The sequence below is a fragment of the Rousettus aegyptiacus genome, unplaced genomic scaffold, assembly GCF_014176215.1.
Source record: "Rousettus aegyptiacus isolate mRouAeg1 unplaced genomic scaffold, mRouAeg1.p scaffold_m13_p_1, whole genome shotgun sequence".
NCBI classification, from domain to species: Eukaryota; Metazoa; Chordata; class Mammalia; order Chiroptera; family Pteropodidae; genus Rousettus; species Rousettus aegyptiacus.
In genome coordinates this window covers 93,194,706-93,218,292 of record NW_023416284.1, presented here as the reverse complement: position 1 = coordinate 93,218,292, position 23,587 = coordinate 93,194,706, and the positions used below count along the sequence as shown (strand labels likewise).

Sequence of the window (23,587 nt, the reverse complement as noted above, 5' to 3'; positions counted from 1 at the left end):
CCTTCACAAAAGCTATTGCTCTCACTTGAGTGAAATCAACTCAGGAACTAAAGGCAAATATTAACACCAGGGGAAGCAGATCTCAAAGACATTTTCAGCATTTGCTTTCTGTTCTCCCTTTCCTTTTCAAGTGCACACCTATCTGGTTGCTCATTAAGATTCCTGATAAGGGCCAAGTTAACAAATATTTGAAAAGCATGAAGCCCCCCCAAAGAAGGAAGGGGAGAATTGGGGCGAGGGAATGAAAGGACAAATAAAACAAGCATATTCAAATCTCAGGGAGCCCATAACAGACATTTTAAAAATCAAAGCACTTTGGAAAGTCAGAAAATTGGCCCATGCCCTCACCTTCCAATTCTCATATCACCCTGAAAGCAGCTTCTGGATTTTATGCCTGCATGACAGTCTCCAGGAGTTCTCAGTGAGAAAGCTGGTCAAAAAACTGCACACCACTCCCCAGGCCTCAGAGCCAGTCAGGAGGGGTGTGCGGGGTGAAATGGGGAAATGTTGAGACTGGCGTGACTTGGTGATGACACTTAAGGAATTCATTCAGAAAGCGGAAGGCCTTACATGTCAGATCACGTCAGGTTCCCAGTATGGACATTAGCCCCATCAGGCAGGAAGAAGGGGCTGCCTTAAAAGAATCAAGTAAAGCACTGCCACTGCACGTTACAACCAGTGATGATAGTTGTGACTGTCTGTACACACTGCTTTTTCTGAGGTTCTGTCTCTCCAGGGGTCCCCTCCACCCCTGCCTCCCTGGCTGTCAATGCCTTGAGGGGTCTCTCCAAGATGCACTATAGGAGAAGGCCGTGAACTGGGGGTAGACGAACTCCCCAGAATTCCCCTCAACACAGTCTGCTCCTTGTCAGGCCACTCTAGCCCTGGCCCTGAATTTGGCCTCATTCCCTGGAGGCCCGGGAGGATAAACAATGCAGGGAGAAGCAGCTAGAACTTGGGAAGACTGACCCTCCAGGCTTTTTAGCTCTTCAGCAACAGGACAACATGGCCTTGACAGACCATACCCTGACTGAGCCAGAGCCACTGTTTTTCTCAAAACAACTGCTCTGGGGAAGGACACCATGATACTACTCACCAAGTGCTCAGGTGCTACTTACCTTGGGGAGAGCTGCTAACTGGAAAGATGATAGGTTGGTGAGCTGTTGGGCCGCCAAAAGCAGTCCTGGAGTACTTAGTGTTGCTGCCACAGCCCTTCTTTGTGGCTGCCTCCTTGAGAACCTCCACCCAAGTTCTGGGGCGTCCAGAGCGCAAAGGCGGTAATTCCCCACCCACAGTGACCTGCTTGGCAAGGCTCTGTACACCTTTCCCCCATTAATGCTTCCTATCTCCCTCCCTCTACCCGGGAACCCAGGCAGGCTGAGGCAGTACCTTCTTCCATCCACCTGGACTACCTTTGGGATCCTGGGCACTGGCCCTAACATAGACAAAGGCCAGGCACGGGAGGCCTGCACCTCCCTGTTTGGGCAGACAGGGCTGGAACAGCACCAGGAGCTCACTTTTTTAATACCTGCACAAAAACATTTATTCCAAAAGTGACTGAACAGCATCTGATAGCCCATCTACCAGCTTGCCTGAGGTTCCCCAGGCCATCCTAGGGAAAAGCCTGCCACATGCAGGAGAGGAACCCCGCCAAGAGTCACCTCTCTCTTCCCTTTCACTTCAGATCCTACATTGTTGATGTTCTGATGGGTTCTGAACACTAGTATACCTAGTGCCTGGTGCCTGGTGCCACCATAATGATCCAAGGGCAAGACTGGCTTAAACAACTGGGTTTGAATCCTAGCTTTGCTACTTACTAGCTGAGTTGCCTTGGGCAAATTGCTTCACCTCTCTAAGCGTCCATTTCCTTATATGTACAATGGCTCATCCCAGAGAGAAGACATAACTTGTCTACACTCATGGGGAGAGATGGTTGTAGAGCTTGATCCCAAATCCCATTTCCTGACTCCCAGGGCTTTTTTGACTACATCAAAATGTTTCTCAATAGCAGGTAAAACCAAGAGAGAAACAGTCTCTTTTCTAAAATGGCCATCGGCTAGTCCCAAAAGTCAGTGAAAAGTTCCTTCCAAAGTTCTCTGCCTTAAAACATACACACACACACCACCTCCACCCCCACTCCCACAACAACAAAACCCCAAAGTTTTCTGCCTTAAAACAAACGTAGCCTTCACAGACATAGACTTAACAAGATGATTAAAGTTAGCATCACCTTTACTGAGGCTAACTGGCACCGTCATGTCTCCTGATGTGAAACAGCAGGAAGTAGTCATCACCTACGTGGGCTCCCACCAAAAATGTTAACCCAAATCTAATCACAAGAAACAATCTAACAAATATAGAATGTGGACAATCTAACACAGTGTCAAGCAAATGTAACAAATTGTTAGCAATGAATCTTCCTGAAGGAAATAGAGAAGCACATTGTAGTATTCTTTCAACTTTTCTGTAGCTCTGACCTTTTGATTAAATAAAAGACAGAGAGTAAAAAGCTGTTCTGCCCTCACCTCGCCCTATGGCTCAGAGCCAACAAAGACTCAGTTGGATCTTGTTTGATTCTCTCTCTCCCCAGTGTCCAAAATCTAAAAATCTAAGCTTTTCTGCTTGTGGTTCAAGGCTTGGCACAACAGGGTTCTCTAAACTCATCTGCCACAAAACTCTGCAACCTGAACCATCTTCATCAGCCAAAGTTGTTTACACACTGCTTCCAAAAAGCCAATCATTGGAAAACCATTTGTTTGGCCAGCAATTTTCATGGAGCACCCTCCATGGGTCAGACTCCAAGCTGGTCCCAGAGAGATTGTGATGAACAAGACACAGTGGCTGCCCTGTGGATCTTACCTTACAGGATACCCTACAACACATGGCTTTTGTCAAGTCCTGACTTGTGACATATCTTGACTAGTAGTTCCATACAAGACTTCCTTCCCAACATTTCTTGGGAAATGTATCTATTTTACTGAATCCCAAAGTCTGAGAAACATCAGCTGAGAAATTGGGAAAATGGGAAAAAGTATTATAATTCTCTGATGAGAATTAAAGCTTAACAATCAACCTAGAGATGTTACTGGTTTGAAGGAATCCACTGTCTTCAAGTCTAAACAAGAGCAAAAAAACTAACATGCAGAACTGAAAGTTAAGGCTGACATATCTGGGAACCAGAACAGGAGTGGTAGGAGAAAAGTGGCCACAATTTAAACAAGTCTCGCTTGTAGCCATTGCCATGGTGTGTTTGTTCATGGCCCTATCTGCTGCTAATGATGAGTCATTCTTGCAAATACATATTAATATATTTATATTTAGAGTATACACAAATCCTACAAGTGGTATTATAAAAAATAAGTTTAGAAACAAATAAGTCTTTAAATTGACTATTTGACACATGATTCTGTGTAGTACTATTATCTCTGTTAGGAGATACACTTGTTAGGTTATTCAAATGCTACCCAATAATGTTCACTGACATCTTCTAGCATCTGACTATTTGCTACAGGAGAACTAAAATAAAAAAATTAATTAATTAATTAATTTAAAAAGATGAGTACTGTGAAATTCTTTTAGATAAGAAATTAATCTAAAATCTGAATTACTAAAAGCAGTATTGATTAGTAAAAGCAACAGCTAAACCAAAATTGGGCAAAGTGTTTTCATCACTAAAAAAAGAGATGAGCTTATACAAAGTAATGTATATCTCAATGTCCAACTTCAAAATACTTCTGGATGCACATTTTATTCAACCATCATCAATTCAAAAAGATGGAAATTTCCTTACATCATGAAACAAGTATCACGATTATCAGAAAGGCAATTAATGTTTTGCATATTTAAAATTTTCATTTTAGACCCATACAAATATGGCCAATTCATCTTTTACAAAAGTAAATGGCAATTCAATAAAGAGATCAGTTATAAACAACTGAAACAACTCAAATGCAAAACCTTGATCTATGCTGTACATCTTTTATAAAATTAACCAAAAATGGATAAATCTAAATGTAAAAAATAAAAGTGATAAACTTTTAAAAGAAAACACAATGGAAAATCTTTGTGACTTTCGGTTAGGTAAATGTTCTTAAGGCTAGTATCAAAAAAAAGGATTCGTTTTTTTTTTTAATTTGTAAATTTAATTTCATCAAAATTATGGACTTTGGCTCTTTGAAAGACAACGTTAAGAGAATGAAAAGACAAGCCTTTAACTGGGAGAAAATATCTGCCAATCACATATCTGACAACAGACTTGTATCCAAAATATATAAAGAACTTCCCAAACTCAACAATAAGAAAACAAACACCCCATTTAAGAAATAGGCAAAAGATCTGAACGGATACTTCAACAAAGAAGATATTCAGATGAAAAATACAAGAAAACAATGTTCAAAGTGCCAAGAAGAGAAAAGCAAATTAAAATGAGATACAATCACATACCTATTAGAATAGCCAAAACAAAACAAAAACTGACAACACCAAATGCTAACAAGGTTATGGAGAAACTGGAATTCTCGTACACTGCTGGTAGGGGATGTAATGGCACAGTTGCTTTGGAAAACAGTTTGTCATTTAAACATATTCTTACCATATCCAGCAATCCCACTACTAGGTATTTACCTAAACGAAATGAAAACCTATGTTTAAACCAGTACATTGAATATTTACTCAAAATTGCCAAAAACCAGAAACAATCTGTGGCACATCCTTAGAATGGAATACTATTCAACAATAAAAGCACCAACAATGGATAAATTTCAATACAGTGTGCTAAACAAAAGACTCAAAAAGCTATATACTTTATGATTCCATTTATATAACATTCTGGAAGAGGCAAAGCTATAGGAACAGAGAATAGATCAGGGCTTACCAAGATGGTGAGATTTGACTACAAAAAATTAGCACAAGCGAATGTCATTGTTTTTAGAGGTGATGGCACAATTCTTTATCTGGATTATGGCAGTGGTTAATGACTATGAATTTGCCAAAAAACTCAGAAATACACAACAGAGTAAATTTTAATGTGAGAAAATTTAAAAATAAGTATTTTAAATGTCACTTTAATAACATTTAAATATTAAATATCTGAGGCTTTATCCTTAAAACAGTAAATAATTTTTATTTGCCATTCATTTTGTGTTAATGCTCTCTTCCTTTAACATTTTCTACTATCAATTATCTATATACCAGGTGGAGAGCATTTTTACATGTTAATTACATAATCCTGTCACAATGTATTAGTCCTAATAATAATAAACCATGCAAAAAAATCTTTTACTGTAAAACCTTTTTTCTTTTACAGAAAAATACTCTGAAACTTATTATAGAAAAATAATTTGCAGTTTATTTTGGCCTCTCATTCTTCTTTAAAAGATCATAAATACAGTGAAAGATATAGCATAACTTACGATTTTGCAAATTCCCAGGAAATTCTATTCCTTTTTCCCAAATCCTGAAAGTTAATAATTGTCGGGAATTTGGAAGCTCCAGTCTTCATACTTTCCCAAGCAGTTACCCCCATGGCAATCTTCCACCAACCTCCAGCGAGAACAACATTCGATTAAGAAATCATTTATGGGATTGATTTGGGAACTATGTGTATCAGCACTGACCTAGACTGCAACAGGGGGGATGCCAAAAAAGAATAAGGCAAAGACTTCTCCTGAAGCGGATGAGCATACAAACAAGCTGTGTGATAGGAGACCATGTAAAAAGTGGACACTTCAGAGGAAGAAATATTTCAAACTCAGGAGAAGCAGGGATGATTTTGGAATAGGTGTTATAGCTTTACTTTCAGCTGGGCCAGAAGGTTAGGAAAGGAACTCCCAGGGAAGGTCAAGGTGACCCAGGCAATGCAGCTGAGATGCAGAGCACATCCGGGAATGGCAAGCTGTATCTCTGGTGGAGCATCCAGTTCTCTGAAGAACAGATAAATGGCCTGGACATGGCCTTGACTTCCTAGTTACTTAAGGGTGGACCTAATTCTGAGGAAAGGGGGTGGGTAGAACCAGAGAGGTGTTTTGCTCCAATGCCTGTAAGAGTAGAGAGAGGCAGCAAGATTCACGAGGGGGCTTCCGAAACAACAGTGAGAGAAGCTGAGGGTCTGAAATCTCATCTCTCATCTCTTCAAAACTCCACATTGTTTACTCTCAACTTTCTAGCACACCAGGCTTTCTCCCTCTGGGCCTTGGCATAGTCTATTCCTTCCACCTGAAACACCTCTCCCATTTTTAACCTAACACTTCCACGTCCTTCAAATCTCAGCTTATGTATCATTTCTGCAGATAAGCCTCCTGCAGTGTGGTCCTAAAAGCCCCTGGATTTCCCCCAAGCATACACCTTCTCACACTTTCTTGCTATTGCATTTTATTTATTTATTTGTTCATTCATTCATTTGTTCTTTCGTTCGTTCGTTCGTTCATTCATTCATTCATTCATTCATTCAGAAATGGGCTATTTATTTGCTTGTTTGATAACAGGGATATAACATACTCATGGTTAGACTGAGCAGTCTGCATTAACTTAAGTAGGGGCATGTAGTGTCACGAAGTCACATTATACACTACCACGAAATCATCACCCAGCTCAAGATAACAAATATTTCCAGCACCCCAGAAGGTTCTTTATGCCTTTTCCCAACAATACCCCCAATAAGAGGTTACCAATATTCTGACTCTATCACTATTAATTTGTTTTGCCTGTTGTGCATCCGACATCTCCTGGCTAGAGTTTGAGAGACCATAGAGGGCAGGCATGGACAGAGTTGTCTCTGCTGCTCTCTGGACCCCAAAAGTGCTGGGTATAGAGCAGGCATTTAAACACTGCTGACTGAATGATTACAGCATCTGGTGGTGGAAGGAAAAGTGTCGAGAGGCCCCGAACCTCTGCCGTGTTTGCATCTCCCTGACTCTGCCCATGCTGCTGTCTGCCTGAAATGTCCTCCCTTTATTTATCATTCATCTCATTCCTAGCCCCTCTATTTTAAGACGGGTCAAGTTTCATCCCCTTTGAGGAAGCTCACCCCCCAGGCATCTACCACCCACCATACTCACTCCATGGATACTGCCTTACATTTTCTTTCTAGGTAGATGTGTGTATACCTCTAGATCCTGTTCCCCAATCTGAGTCTCTCAAACAAGAAACCCAGTTTTACGCTTTGTTAAATGCACACTAACCTTTCTCATCTCCTCATTGTTCACAAAGTATCCTAAGCTGCAAAAAATTTCTTCTGGTCTGTTTTCCTCAGAGGGCTATGAGGATCACAGAACAAAACAGCTGTGAAGATGTTTTATAAGTCATAGTTCACTTCATAGATCCAAAACATTTTAATATCTAGTTAACATGAATGTTTGCTAGAAAATTTAAAAAATTTAACTGCAGCCTTTACTGAGTATATTAAAGAATATACACCTTAAAAAAAGAATGCAGTAGATGTGTACGTGCTGATGTGGAAAAATTCCCCATATATACTTAAGTGAAAAGAGCTAGGTGTCAAAACAATTTAGTGTGCTCCCCACTACTAGAGGGAATACGAGTAGGAGTAGGAAGAACATTTCATATACAAGACTATATGCATGGAAAAATTTTGGAAGAATACACAGGAAACTGTTCGCCATCACCTTCACTCCTTCCTGAGGAGTGGGGCTCCATATCCAATGTCTAGTCAGTCCCTTTTGGTCATATAACTTTCTCAACTATGCGTTACTTTGTATTAATAAACATTTTAACATAAAAATAAACTAAAAATAGGAGCTGAGCTTGTACCACCACCATGGTCCTCCCCAACTTCCTACAATTCATCCTGATGGTAAACTAAAGGTAGCCTGTTTAAACCTGGGCTCAGGCCCCAGAAGCCAAGCAGACACTGCAACAGGACCCATAGCAGAATTTCAGCACAAGTCGAAGAGGAAGGGATGAAAACAACCTGTGAGCTTACCCAGAGGAACCTCTGGGGCCTTGTAAGGAACAACAACTGATGCAATTCCACCTTTTGTTTGGAGGTATAAAGCTGGGAGATGACAACATAGGGTCAAAGAGAGAACAAAGGGTCAGGGCCACTGGCAGGTCAATGCTGGCCACCCTGTCCCTGGCTCAAATTGATTTGGGCCTGGGAGAGGCCTAGCTTTCCCACCTCCTCACAAATATAAGAACCCAAGTTTGAGAGAAGCAACCCCAGGGAGAAAGTAGAAGGCCTCTAGGGGGCTGCTAGTCTTACCAGCTCTAAGAGTTCCACAGAGCACATGACAGGGCTTCCTCGGGCCAGAAATAATCACATGCACATACTTCTTTCTTTTGCCAACTCCACCTGCTCCTCTACCAACTCTCCCAGTCAATGGGACACCATCCCCTAGTCACACAGGCTGAAATGCCATTGGGTTGTCTCTCACTAGTGACTTTTCAATGATCCACTGTCCACTCTCCCTGACTGCCGCTGCCCTGACTCAGGCCCTGCCCACCCCTCACCTGGACCTGCTTCTAGAGATTTCCTTGCCCCAGTCCAGCCTCCCTACTCCTGTTCGTGACAGTGCCAAACTGAGATATAATCTGTCACACCCTTGCCTACAAATCCCCTGCAGCTCTCTGTGCCCAAAGACTAAAATGCAACTCCTTAATGTGGTATCCAAGGCCTCCCACACTCTGGCCTCAACCTATTAGTTCAGCCTCAGTGGCAAAGAGCAGTAATAATAACTGAATGTGCCGAATACTTCCCACGCACCTCTTAATCTCTGTAACGACCAAGATTACAATTTGACAGGTAAGAAAACTGAGCAAAGGAGAGTTAAGTAACTTGCCCAGTGTCATAGTCTAAGCTCATAAGAAGTATGTATATTGGGTCAGAACTAACAACCTTTTAACCTTTCCATCTTCCCTGAAAGATTAAACCCTTAAGGAATATGCCTTTAAAAAAAATCTTTGCAGCAAGCTTCCCATTGCTTCCCTGAGTTCCCAAAGGGACTGAGCGAGGGGTTGAGGAGGAGATAGAGTAACGGGTGTTCCTAAGACGAGAATCAAAGACACCGCAGGTCACAAAATTTATTCCTAAAATTCCCTTTGAGTTCCAAGAAGGAATATCAATGTTTAATTTTATAGAAAGTAGAAGCTATACTTTTAAAAAAATATATGATTAACTATAGAATCCTGAGACTCCTGATTAATCAATGCAGATAAAACATTATACCTATTTTATGGGACCTGGAGAAAGATTATACCACTATAAAGTTTTCATTTAAGGACAAGCTGCTAGGGACAGCACAGTGTAGCTGGTCAGGTGCCTGGTCAGGTACACCCCCTCCTGATACGGACCCCATTCCTGGAGCAATCAATGTCTCCTGGCAGTGCCATGGCATATCCAGGAACAGGATGCACTGCTGTTACTAGCCTCTGATTGCCTGTGGGCCTTGGACTTGGCTCTTCAAACATGTGGCTCCCATCCCAGAGGCCCCCACTAAGCTGCCAACTGTTCCCACTTCCTCGGGTTCTAAGAGCTATTGCTGGGGTCAAAAACAACCCAGCAACAACAGTGGCAATGACATTGATAATAAAAGGGAGAGAGCAGAGGAAAAGGCACAGAGGAACAAAATGCAGAGCATGATAAACTTTGGAGGCTACTCTGACAGCCTCCTGGCAGGTGTGTGAGGCACACTTCCTCATGCCTTCCTCCACTCTATGCCTCTTCCTCTACCATCCTCATTCTATACTGTACTTGTTTACTTTTCTGTGTTTCCCCTCTGGAATAGGCACTCCTTGACTGGTCTTAAGAACTAGCAGATAGTAGGTGCTAAATTAATGCTGAATGAATGGTGGAAGACCTTGCAAATTATTTACGTAATATCTACTTTCCCCTTTTTCTCTTAGAATCCCAATTTTATTTCAGATGGCAATCTGTCTGGCTAAAAGACTTCTCAGCCTCTCTTGCAGCTATGGGAAGCCAATGAAGGAAAGAGAAAACTACTGGGTGGGACTTACATGAAAGGTCCTTGAGAAGGAGACAAACAGCCAGCATATGTCCTTTGGTCTCTCTCCTCTTATTCGCAGAAACCTGACATGATAGCTGGACCACGACGCAACCCTGGGTTTGGAAGCCATGCACTAAGGATGGCAGAGCAGAGAGACCAGCTCTAGACTGTCTCCACTAGATTTCTTTTAAAAACCTACAGAGAATAAACTACTGATTTAAGCCACCGCTATTTCTGATCTCTGCTTATTAACTGCCAAATATGATTTCTAACTGACTCATGAATAAACCAATTAAACTTGGTTTTCTCAAATCACTCACTGCTGAATTACAGTTCAAAGGCCAGTCACAACTTCTAAACTCTGGTCCTTGTAATATAATGATACTTTGCCATTAATTAAGGACATCAAGAAGACAGAGACACAGAAACAATAAAAGGAAAAGATAGTACGAGGTGGAGAAGTAAAAGATAAAGATGATGATGAGGGATAGAAGCAGGAGAACTAGGGGCAGAGAAGAGAGGAGATGCGGGGGAAAGGTGGGGTAGGAACAGAGGGCAAAATGTGCCAAAAAAGAGGGGGGCAGGATAGAGACCATGGAGAGATGGAATAGGGGGAAGAAGGGAAAGGGAACGGTGTCAAGGTGTGCTGCTGCAGCAGGTACCAGAGAGCATGCATGTACTGTGGACTGAGCGTTGTGCCAGGCAATCCATATGTGTTCTCTCTAATCCTCATCCTCCTGAGGTAAGTCTTATCATGCCCATATGATAAATGAGGTAACTATGGCTCTGAGATATTGAATAGCTTTCCATCACAAACAGTGGTAGAGACATTAGACTTGCTTGAAGTATCCTTAAAAGGGAGGGAGGGGGCCCATCAACCTTTCTTCTTTTTCTATTCTATGGCCTGGAATGAGGATGTGATAGCTGGGATCCATGGAAGCCATTTTGAACAAAAAGAACAATAGCCATACCCTAAGAATGATGGAGCAGGGAACTGGAAGGAACTTGGGTCTTTTATGACCTAGTGGAGCTTCCACAACTGCCTGAGACTATAGACTACCTAACTCTCTTGGAGTCCCCATCCCTAAATCTATCCATAACTGCTTCAGATCTCTACTTGCTCCATTTTCCTCCAATCCTCAGTAACAGACTCCAAGGCCCACTCCCAGGAATCCTGATTCAGCAATCACTTTGAGATGTACTCATCTAGAAAAATGAGGTCAGACTAGAAAAGGCAAATAAATAATCTGAGAGTCTATAGGAAAAACCTTAATGCCTCAGAAGTAGCAATGGCTGGTGTCCTACTCCCAGGAGACCTTGGGAGATCAGCAAGTGACACTGTAAAATTAACCTGTCATTATTTAGAGAAATGGAAGAAAGGAGAAATTCATAAAGACACATTTAGGGCCATTTCTTAGAAACATAAAAGGTGGTCCTAGTAATCTCAGATCAGTCTGTAATGGTGCTAATAAAGTCAACCAAGAAAAAAAAATAAACTGATGGTCCGAACTTCAGAAAGAGAATCCCTCTTCTTGAGCAAAAGCACCATCTGTTGAAGGGGCAGATGTGCATAGAACAGAATCACACAGTATTACAGCCTTGCACAGTTGGCTGCAGCTTCCATGTGCTAGGAATTCTCTCCAACTAGACTACCGGGTCTCCTCTCTGAGGAGAGAGACTGTGTCATTATTACTTCAGTATGTTCAGCAATAGCACCCAGCATGTAGTGAACACGTAGATGCTAAACTCATGACTACAGACTGAAGGTCTTCAGGAAAGAACTAATGATGTGTGTGTTGGCGGGAGCTGTCCTCCAAACCCTAGCCTTGTGCCTACCTCTGAGTTGAAGCTGATTCCTGAAACCCCAGCCCAGGGGCCTGTGAGTCAAAGCTGTCATGTTCACCATTCCCACCAGACAACTGTCTGCCGGACGCTTACAGGGATCTTCAAAGATCAAGTTCCCCCCTCTTCTGAAAATATTCTTGTGATAGATTACCAAGAGGTCAGAGAATTCAGGCAAAACTGAACAGGGGGAGATCGCACAGGCCCTGTTTAGCTCTCTACGGGGCCTAGTCAATCCATTCCTTATAGCTGTTGAAATATCAGAGGGGCAGAAACCTTAACTGGGCTGGAAACGACGGGCAGTTATGGGCAACACTTAGCTCTAACATCAGGCTACTGAGCTTTCACACTCTGGTCTCCTTGGAGAACCCCGGCATGTAGAATCGTCTACTCCTAAAGCAACTATCGCTTTAGAAGTGCAGCCTTATTCTAAAATTAAAGGTTCTTAGGGCCCACTAGGGATTATAATTAGTTTGTATTCCTCTGCCTGGTACTCAGAGAAGCTGAGTTTGAGGAAGGAATGTGGGGCATGAATTCTTAAGGCCAGAAACCACTTCAGTTTGCAGGATGTCATGGCTTTTTCTGGCAACTGGATGGCCGGCTGTAAGTCTCTGGCATCCTCGGCTGGACTGAGAATCACTGCCTTGTGTCCCAACCATACTTCCATGAACTCTGCACAAAACTTACCAAAAACAAACAAACAAACAAACAAACAAAAAACCAAACTTTATTGCTCTCTTCTTGCATCGGTGTCTCATAGTATTCCCAGCCCTTGCCTCTACTTGACCAGAGAAATTCAACACAACTCGACAGGCAATACCAAGTGACAGAATTCTAGGAGTTTCAAGGCACTTCCTGGGAGAAACAAGCATGTGCAAAGGTGCAGAAGCCTGAGTATGCCCTAGTGAAGACAGCAACCACAGGGGAACTAACAGGGATTAGGTTTGCTATATGCCAGTAGTTGCCATTTCACAGATGAGAAAACTGAGGCATGGAGAAGATAAGCAATTTGTCCAAAATTATATGTTAAAAAGGATGGAGGTTCCAAACCAAACAGACACCAAAACCTGAGCTTTTAAGCATTACAGTACATGAAGAAGTATAAAATTTAAGAGTTAAGTTTATACAGGAGAGGCAGGGGCTAGATCATGAAGGGCTTCTTATGCTAAGAATCTGGATTTGAACTTTCAGCAATATGAATGTGAAAGCACATCCCCTTCCCACTATAGTCATATAGAAAGAAATACTAGATAAAACAAATGATATCCTTAAACATACACCCAAACTTAAAAGAAAGAGAAATACTCCATGTGCCAAAAATGAAAAACTGAAACATGAAAGTAAGTGGAACTAACACCGAAATGACCTGTGGACTTTTAAATCCACATACGAAGTAGTTTTAATGCCTGGTTGTGGGTTTGAGTCCTGATATCAAGATGAGAGGCTTAAAGGGCTGCCTAATATAGGAAAGCAACAAGAAGCTAGTCATTTTTCCAAGGTTGTGTGGAAGAGTAGGGGGTCACCTATAAGAAACCAAACTACTAAGCTAACTCCAACCATGGATATGAATCTGACTTTACACTAACAGAGTGGTGACTGGGTGCCAAACTGAGAAATGAACATTAAAACTGAGCAGGACTACTGAAACACCTATGGCCCCACAAGAAGCAAACTGCTTTGAGGGATATTTACACAACCCAGGGCACAAAACTTGTCCATAAAATAGTCCCTTCTGAAGATGAACTCACACTCCAAAATTACAAACCACACAAGGAAATAAGCCATCAAGAAGGACAAGCATTAGACATAGATTTAAGTAGCAGCACAAGAATCAGAAGTAATAAAATAATCTGAAAGAGACTACAAAATGAAAAAATTTGGATGTTTAAAGAGATAAAGCAAGACAGAAAAAACAGATACAGAGAGTTGGATGGTAGAATGGTCACCATATGTCTAATGAATTCCAAAAGGCCAGAAAAGGAAAAACTGAGAAGAACCAAAGAGATAATGACTGAGAATTTCCCAGAATTAAAAAGAAATTAAATGTAAAATGTTAGCATTAGGGGAAGCTCGGTGAAGGGATACAGAAACTCTCTAAATCTACCTAAACTTCTTCTGAAATAAGTTTGTTTTTTTTTTTAAGTGAGAGTGAGTCTTCAGATAGAACTAGCACATCAATCCTGAGCAAGAAAATGAAAAAAAATCCACACGTACTTTAAAATGGTTCTAAACCAAAGTATACAGAGAAATGCATTAACTGAATTAAAAGAACAGATGTTCACTACACTATTTTCATGTTTTTTCAAAGTAAAAGATAGGAGAAAAGAACAGAAAATGTAGGAGTAAGAAAAGAAGTTGTACAACTTTCAAATCAGTAAAGGAAGTAAACTCAATCAAACAGAAGGCAGAAAAGGAGATAAACAGACAAAAAAGGAAGGTATCTGGAAAATACTCAAAACTATAAAGAAATTAAACTCATTTAAGACTGATTTGTCAGATTTGGTTTAAAATTTTAAATTCAGCTACATTCTGTTTATGAAAGAAACTCCTAAAATGTGATGAGACAGTTTGAAAATATGAGGCAAATAACCACAAGCTGAGACAGCACTAGTATCAGTAGACTTTAAGGCATAAAGCAGGAGAGATACTGAGGAATCAACAAGACTTGGTGACTGATTAAAAGGCACTGGGGAGAGGAGAGAAATAGAGGACAACCATCAGGTGGCCAGGGGCATAGGGACGCTCCCATTAAGGTGGGGACTGTGGGAAAAGCAGGTCTGGCAAAAAAAAAAGATAAGGGGTCATTTTGGGGCATGTTGAGTTTCTGGAGCTCTGGAGACATCCCTAGTGAAGATATCCTATAAGCAGTTACAGATACACTTTATAAGGTCAGTGAGTTAGACCAGAATTTTCCAGAGAAGATTCTTAACAACTCTCAGTATTAAGAATGTACATTAATTCTTGGTTATTTAAAACAAAACAAAACAAAACAAAACAAAACAAAACAAAACAAAACACTCAAAGCAACTAAACCTGAAGCTCCAGCCCCAGGACTTATCATGGCCATGGCAGTAAACCCATGTTTCCCACTGATACCTGGCCCATCCAAGCTCTGCTCCTGCTAGGTTAGTGAGGTGGTGAGAGACTATAGAGTGAGAGTGCCTCAGGCTTCCAGAGCCACTTTGCATTCCATCTATACATCTACAGAGTGGAAAAGCTCCTTGGCAGGAGGAACCCTGTATCTGTGCAGCCACAAAAGAAACAGACTCCCCAGAGGTGGGAGTCAGAAGCAGGAGGGTCCCTATGGTTTACAACTAGTGGATTGACCACTCCCACTGCTGAATCCTAAGTTTCAGTTCAAGCAGTCAAATAGTTACCCAGTGCCCATCTTGCTCTCGGGGAACATACTGTGGAGTAAAGGATAACCACAATATACGAAAGACTATGACAGGCCCCGTCAGAGCTCTGGAATTCAAAGAACGGCTAGCTCCTCAGTGTAGTTCAAGTACAGTTCACTCATGCAGAATCATGAGTTCATGAAGGAGACAACACTGGCAATGTTCTTTCTCCATGTCCACTGGTTACACAACTCCAGGGGAACCACCGCCCCCACACTTCTGCCACCCAATGGCTTGGGGCAGTTATCACTCTCCACAGTGGAAGCTGGTCATTTCTAATATTTATTAAGTGCTACCAAAGAATCAGGCATGTGCTAAATGTTTTATGAGTATTCTTTCACTGAATTCTCCCAATTACCCCAGGAAGTGTGTACCACTGTCATCCCCACTTTACAGATGAGAAAACTGAGGCTCAGAAAGGTAAAGAAAACTTTCCCAAGGCCACTAAAGTGGGGTCACAGAACCTGATTTTGAACACAGGTCTAACTCCAGACCTATCTCCGACCACACTTGTATCTGTGTACACATGGCCTTTGCACATCTGACCTGGGAGTTTGCGAGAAGAAGGCAGTGAACTCTGCCTTCCGACCTGGAAAGTAATGAGCATGTAATCACTGGAAACAGGAAACACTGTCTCTATTTTAGACCAAGGGACTGACAAGCCCAAAGAGGAGGCCAACAAGCATAGATTTGTACAGCTGCAGCATGGGAAAGATTCCTACAAAGCCTTTTCCCAAATAAGGTCACATTCACAGCTTTCCAGGAATTAGAACATGGACATATCTTTTGGAGAGCCACTATCCAACCCACTACAGGCAGTGAAATCAGAACACTGGAAACAAACACTGAGACTGGGAGGGACACCTGTGGATGGCAGAGAGAGGGGTTCAAGCTGTCATAAGGCTCCCAGGAACTGAGAGAAAGGCATTTTATGAACAGAAATGGAGATGTGGAAAGAAGGGAGACAAAGGGGAGTTCTACCTTGAAAATTGAGGGCTCCAGCAAGAAGGTGGACATGTGGGTCTGGCATTCAGCAGAGAAGGATTTGGGGCAAGAAGTTCACTATTTGTATCTATACAAGGAAAAGGTCATAGCCCCAGGAAGGGCCAAGCACCCTGAGAGGGAGAGAGAAGCAGAAAAGAGCGGAAGCCCTCAGGATGCTCACACTTAGGCGGGCGAGAGAGGAACCAGGGCAGCAAAGGCAGTCAGAGGAAGGGAAATAAGGCCAAGGGAAAAGAGAGATGCACTGCCTCCTACAGGACAGGGCACATCTCTTTCTGCTGCATATTTCCGGAGTGTAATAAGGGGTACTAGGCACAACTGCTGAAGTAATAATAAAACAATGAACAATTATGTGAGACTAAACAAATGAGAGATTTCCGAGATGTACAGAAAAGTTAAGGCGTCTGTAACACTGGTGATCTCTGCAGTTACAAGAGGCAGCACCTTATGAGAGGGATGGGGGTCAGTGGAGGAAGGCTTGGAGCAAACTCCAAGTGGAATGTGATATGAAAACCATGAGAGATGAATAAAAAGATAACCAGTCAGCTATAGTTGGGGCCTATGAACTTTCAGGACCTTAACTGACCCCCATCCCCCACAGGGAACATAAGCTCTATACTACACACAAGTGCTACCCACTCTGGCTATCCAGCTCATCCCTTAAATCCCAAGTGTATACTCCACCTACTTATCCAAAAACAAGCAGACGCTACAATTCATTTTTGAAGAAAAGAACTACTGTGAATCCATAAGGAAGAGTCTGCTGCCATGACGTGGGGAGACCTGCCCTGAATTGCTGGCAATGTTCCTCCTCCTCATCATGGGCACCAGGTAGCAGGCTTTCTCAAACAGGAACTATGTGAAGAGGAGCAGGGACTAGCTAGGGGGTGACTCAGCCAGCGTTTACTAGCCTGTGGGTACCCACTACCTTCAGAGGGCGTAGCCTCCGCTGACTGCGTCAGACTTCCTGGAAACATTTCTTCATTTCTGTTGTTGAAGGCACACAACTTGCAGAGTGACATCTCTCCTCATGACTTCAAAAGGCATTTCAATCAGCAACTGGAACCAACATCTTCTTACACACACTTGACCAACCCAACTTTGCTCGCTCCCCGACATGTCTGCATGCAACAGGGGAAGCGGCTAAAGAACTCCATGCAGCCTCTGTAAGGGCAATAGAAAATGTTGCAATACCACAGGGCCACAATGAGGACCCAGGGTCGGAGCTCCCAGACACAACCATCTTACCCAACACGCAGGACTTCTGTGGCCTATGGAGAGGGGCATGTGACCACTGATCCTAAACTAACTGGTTCATGGGTCAAAGAGTGTTGTATTTTAAAAGACCACAGGATGTTCTTTATAAATTAACTCACATACAGTAAGTCAGGCACTCTCATATACTGCAGAGAAAGGGTAAATTCAAATAACTCTCTGGAATTTGGCAATTTAGCAAACTTTATCAATATCCTTAGATTGTGATTAATTCAAAATCACACACACACACACACACACACACACACACACGTAAAAGGGAACAACCACAAAGTGCAGGACTCTGTCAGGTCCTGGGGAGATAATGCTGACAAGATAGACAAGGTGGCTGCCCTCAGAGGGCTTCTGTTCCAGTCAGGGATTCAGACAATTAACCAATAAATTAACAAACAAGATGATTTCTGAATATAGGAAACATTAGCTATAAACAGCAAAAGTTAAGAAATAACCTAAACATCCATCAGCAGGAAGGTTAAATGTGCTCAGATACACTCATAAAATGGAATACTGCTCTACTGTTAAAAATGCATTCTTGAAAACTATATTCAAATTGTTAGTGATATAAATGTTTAAAGCAAGTTTCAAAACAGTATTACAATCAGGTTTAATTAAAGAATCCAATCACAAAAGACCACATATTGTATAACCCCATTTAAATGAAATAACCAGAATAGGCAAATTTGTGGCATCAGAAGGCAAGGGGAAGAATGGGGAGTGAATGTTAATGAATATAAGATTTCACTTTGGGATGGTGAAAAGGTGAAAATTTTATTTTGGTAATGGTTACACAACTTTGCAAATATAATACAAACCAAATTATAATTTTGTTTACTGATCCTGTCTTATTATTAAAAATTTTTTAACATTATTTTTATAAAATTTATTGGAGTAACTGGTTAACAACATTATATAAATTTCAGGTGTACAACATTATAATACGACATCTGCATACTCAATTGTGTGCTCACAACGACAATCTAGTTTCCTTTAGTTACCATGTATTTGACCCTCTTTACCTTCTTTGTCCTCCCCGCCACCGCCTTTCCCTCTGGTAAACTACCACTCTATTGTCTGTATCTATGAGTTTGTTTTTTGCTTTTTTTTGCTTATTATCTCACATGAGTAAAATCATACAGTTCTTGTCCATTTCTGTCTGACTTATTTTACTTAGCACAATACTCTCAAGATCCAAGCATGTTTTTATGGCTGAGCCCTATTCCATTGTACATACATGCCACATCTTTATCCAATTATCCATCAAAGGACACTTAGTTGACCCATATTCTCACTACTGTGAATAATGCTATAATGAACACAGGAGTACATATATCTCTTTACAAGTAAGTGTTTTCAAGTTTTTCAGGAAGGTACCCAGAAGAGGAATTGCTGGGTCATATGATAGTACTATTCTTAATTTTTTGAGGAACTTCCATACCATTTTCTATAGTGGGTGCACCAATTTGTACATTTAAAATGGGTAAACTGAATTATGTCTCAATAAAGCTGCTAAATTACAGTATCACAATATGACTTCAACATGGTTTTCAAAAAGAGGGTGTGTGAAGGTGTGTTTGTAGGAGGGAGGCAGGGAGAGATAGAGGGAGAGGAGTGAGGGGCAGGGAGAGGGAAAGAGAGAGCGCACGAGTGTGTGCACGTGAGCAAGTGCACAAGACTAGCCATCAATCTTAACTGTAGTGGTTCTGAGAGGAAGGTTCTTGGTAACTTTTTTTCTTCTTTACAGTATTTCTATATTTTCCAAATATTCTAAAATGTAGATGTTAGTTTAACTGAGAAAAGAAATCAACCGGGATTTTTAAATACACAGTATATAGGTGGACCTTAAATAGGCCCAAGGCACAGAACTAGAAAGGTCCAATTATGCTAACTTAGATATATCTAGAGTTGTCATGTTCTTTGCATCAAAGATAACTGACAGTTAAGCAAAGGAATTTTGTATTCCAGGTAAATTAGACCAAGCAAGTCCTTGGTTAAAAAGGATTTGAAGTTGACCACTACAAAGCTTGCTCTGCTCTGCAAACACTTTCAAAGAAAACCAGGAGTCTCCATGAACCTCAGATATTATCAAAGAATGCAAAAGAATATCAAATATTTGAACAGATACAGTAGGAAACCACTGGACGCTTTTAGGAGTCACTTCAAGATTGTGAAGTGTAAAACCCTCAGTCAGGACAATCACTAGCAGTACCCACGTGACCTCTAATCAGTGACTTTAGTCTAATCAGTGACCTCTCTGAGAAGTCAGTGGTTCCCTAACCAGGCTTCCCGCTCAAGTCATAGGGGGCTTTAAAATCCCAGGACTTCATTACTGGAAATTCTAATTTAAGAGGTACAAGGCAAGGCCTAGGAAATCTACACTTTTTCCAAAACTCCCTGGTGAATCTGCTAGCTGAGCCATGTCTGGGAATCACTGGACTAGACACCATCTGGGACAACTAGCAGAAGGGCCAGCCTGCACATCTGGCTGCAATGCCCCAAGGATCCCCCAGGGCCAGAGCTATGGATCAAAAGGCTACTAAGTGCAGAGAAGGAAACTCCAAGGAGAAATGCCATGCCTGTTAGACAATCAGTGCTGAACCTTAAGGAGCAGCTAGAGAATCCCTAGGACAAACCTATTTGGAAGGTTCTCTCAGGCCTAGTGATCTTGGATGTTAACCTGTGAAAAAGGAATGACTAATACAACTTTCTCTCTGGCATGACAAAATAAAAATCAGTTTCCTCTAACAACGCACATGAGCCTGCAAGCGTTGCAACCCCCAAGGAGTCAGAAGCAGAAAGGGACATAATGTGGTGTGGCAGAAAGAGCCCTGGGTCTGAGTCACACAGATCAAAGCTCAAAATCTCTGCTCTCCATTATTTATTTGCTGTCTGTGGATTAAATAAGGCTACAATCCCTTTGCTACTCCTCCCATCAAGATGTGAAGTCTAGTTCCCTTCCTTGAACTTGGGCTGCCCCAGTAACTGCTTTCACCAGTAGAATGTGGCAGAGGTCCAGCCCCATGGTGTACAGGCTGCTGAGAGAATATGTAAACCCAGTGTTTGCTTGAACAAACAACCACCCCACAGTATCTTTTCACCAATAAGCTCCCACTTTTAGAACACTTTTTTGCCCAAGGGTACATATTCATATACAAAGTAGAGGAATGATTTAAGCACCCCCCTATAACTGGGAAGGACCCAATCAACAAGTGCCCAACGTTCCAGGATGACTCACCTTCCCCCACCACACCAGTGTCCCTACTGGGCTTCTCTTCTTCCTGGTACAGTGTCATCTTTGTCCCAGCCACCTAGGTTCAAAAAGTCAACCTCTCAGACTCCTCCGCCTTCCTTCAGCATCCAAAGGGCCAAGACCTCACTTTCTCAGTAACCTCCACATTTCTACTCCCACTGCTACCAAAAGGCACAGTCTTCTTCAAGGCCAGGCAGACCTGATTGCTCCTCTGCAACTTACTAGTTATGGACCATACACAAGTTTAACTTCTCTGAGGCTTAGTTTCCTCAGCTGCAAACTGAATATAAATCGGTAATATCTTTTGTGTGTGTGTGTGGTCATTCTGAAGATAAGAGAAAATACAGCCAAAGTACATAGTATAGAGGTGCCTGAAACAGCAAACTGTTACTGCAGACCGGAAACTTTTCATAGACATTTCCTACTCTATGTCTCTACGTGTATATCCCTCTCCATTTGACCCCTCTAGGATAATGCTAGCAGATTAATTTCCCTAGATGACAGCTACCACATTTATTCTCCTGTGCAAAGGTCTTTCTGTGACTTCAACTGTTCTGTTCTCAGATCAATCCCAACTTCTCAGTCAAGCATGTAAAATAATGTAGAATAATGGCTCCATCCTGTCACCTTGGCCTGCTCAGCCAATCCATCCTCACTGCAACCTGCTATTGGAAGCAGCTTTCTAAAACGGCATGCAGTAACAGTTGCCTCCTAGTATTCATGCCCCTGTGCAATTGAGCCCACAGAAATGGCGAGATCATAAATGTTGTTTTAAGCCACTAACTTTGGGGTAATTTGTTATGAAGCAATAGACAACTAATATTTTTAATTTCTCCAATCTCATCTGAGCTTCTTTACTCTAAATGCTCTTCCCATGACATCTCCGCCAGGAGCAATTCTGCCCTGCAAGGCCCACCTCACATGCCAGTGCTTACCCTGAGCCTTTCTTAAGGCTCCATCAACCACCCTCCTCTGGAAGCCTTTGGCTCCTCTTCACAGTATTCCCATACATATTTCCATCACTGCATCTGCCACACTATATCATTATTAATCTGCTTGTGTGTGAAATGACACACATCTAGGTTATTCATTACAGCCAAAGACTGGAAATCATCTGCTCATCCATCAATAAATAAGGGAATGGCGCATCTATATAACAGACGTGGGGGCAGTGTAAAAGCAGCTCCATGTGTGCTGGTATGCAAAGATGGACAAGAAACAACACATAAAACAAGGGGCAGACCAGTGAGTATAGCAGATAGCCACCTGCTTGGAAAAGTAATAATGTAATAACTGATATGGGTATAAATGAAGGTGGCTATGAGGGCTGCCTCCATGAGCGGGGACTGGGCAGCTGAGATAAGGGAGAAAAAGAGGGACTACCTTCTGAATTTTGTAGCATGTCAAGAATTATCTATTCGAAATAAATAAATCTGAAAGACTGAAAGCTTTCCCCCTAAGGTCAGGAACAAGACAAGGATGTCTACTCTCACCACTTCTTCTCATGCTGTACTAGAGATTCTAGCCAGGGCAATTAGGTGAGAAACAGAAATAAAATTATCAGGATTGGATATAAAAAGTAAAACTATTTCTATTAACAGATGACATGACCTTATAACAAATCATAAGTCCACTAAAAAAACTATTAGAATAAATAAATTTAGCAAGGTTGAAAGATACAAAATCAATACTTTATAAAATCGATCATATTTCTACACACTAGCAATTAATTAAGAAGTCCAGAAGCAGAGGATAGTAACATTCAAGGAAAACAAACAGTAAAATATTTCCTGGAGATCCCAAAAGACTGTCTTCAGCAATTGAGGGCCCCGAAGGAATTAAGGAAAGAAGACAAAGAGCTATATATATCCTTGTGATATGCCTGAACTCCAAGAACAAAAAAAAATATCTTACATCCTTAGAGAGGAAAAAACAGACTACTTACAAAGGACCTAGAATCCAACTGAGTTCATAATTCATATTGAAACATAGAGCAGTGATCTCAAAATTATAAGGATTCTATACTGAAACTATTAATCAAGAGTGTGAGGGCATGGGAACTCTTGTACACTGCTGGTGGGATGTAACATGGTGTGGCCGCTACGGAAAACAGGATGGTGGTTCCTTAAAAAATTAAAAATAGAATTACCATATGACCTAGTAACTTTACTTCTGGGTATATGACAAAAAGAAGTGAAAGAAGGGGCACGAGCAGATATTTGTACATCCATGTTCATAGCAGCACATTCGCAACTGCCAAAAGGTGAAAGCAAGAGACGAATGGATAAAGAAAGTATGGTATATACATGCAATGGAATATTATTCAGCTTTAAAAAAAAACTCTGACATATGTTACAACATGGATGAACCTTTAAGACATTGTGTTGAGTAACATAAACCAGTCACAAAGGAACGAATACTGCTTAACTGCACTCCATAGGACCGTACTTAGAGTTGTCAAACTCATAGCAACAAAGTAGAATGATGGCTGTTGCCAGGGGCTTGGGGGAGTTGCTGTTTTATGGAAACAGAGTTTCATGTTTGCAAGATAAAAAATAGTTCTGGAGATGAGTGGTGGTGATAGTTACACAACAATGTAATGTATTTAGGGCCAACGAACTATGTGTACACTTATAATATGGTTAAAATGGTAAATTTTATGTTATTCATATTTTACAATTAAAATAATAGCCAATAAATATAACAAACAAACAAATAGTTAAATAAATAAATGAGTGCATGAGTGAAAACACGGCATAGCCATTTTGGAAAACAGTTTGGTAGTTCCTCAAAATGTTAAACACAGTTATCATATGACCCAGCAATTCTACTCCTAGTTATATTCCCAAAAGAACTTAAACTTA

The 23,587-nt window shown here is 41.4% G+C and overlaps 1 protein-coding gene across 4 annotated transcripts in view; it reads right to left on the bottom strand.

Moving 5' to 3' along the window:
* Window positions 1-23,587, bottom strand: part of PPARD (peroxisome proliferator activated receptor delta) — a 72,593-nt gene that overhangs the window by 30,375 nt on the left and 18,631 nt on the right. Inside the window, exon 3 of one of the 4 annotated variants that reach the window (XM_036239138.1) lies at window positions 17,130-17,365. The exons of the other annotated variants lie outside the window; for them this stretch is intronic. The gene's annotated coding sequence lies outside the window, so the exon portion shown is untranslated. The remainder of the gene's footprint in view (window positions 1-17,129; window positions 17,366-23,587) is intronic. 4 annotated transcript variants of the gene reach the window in all.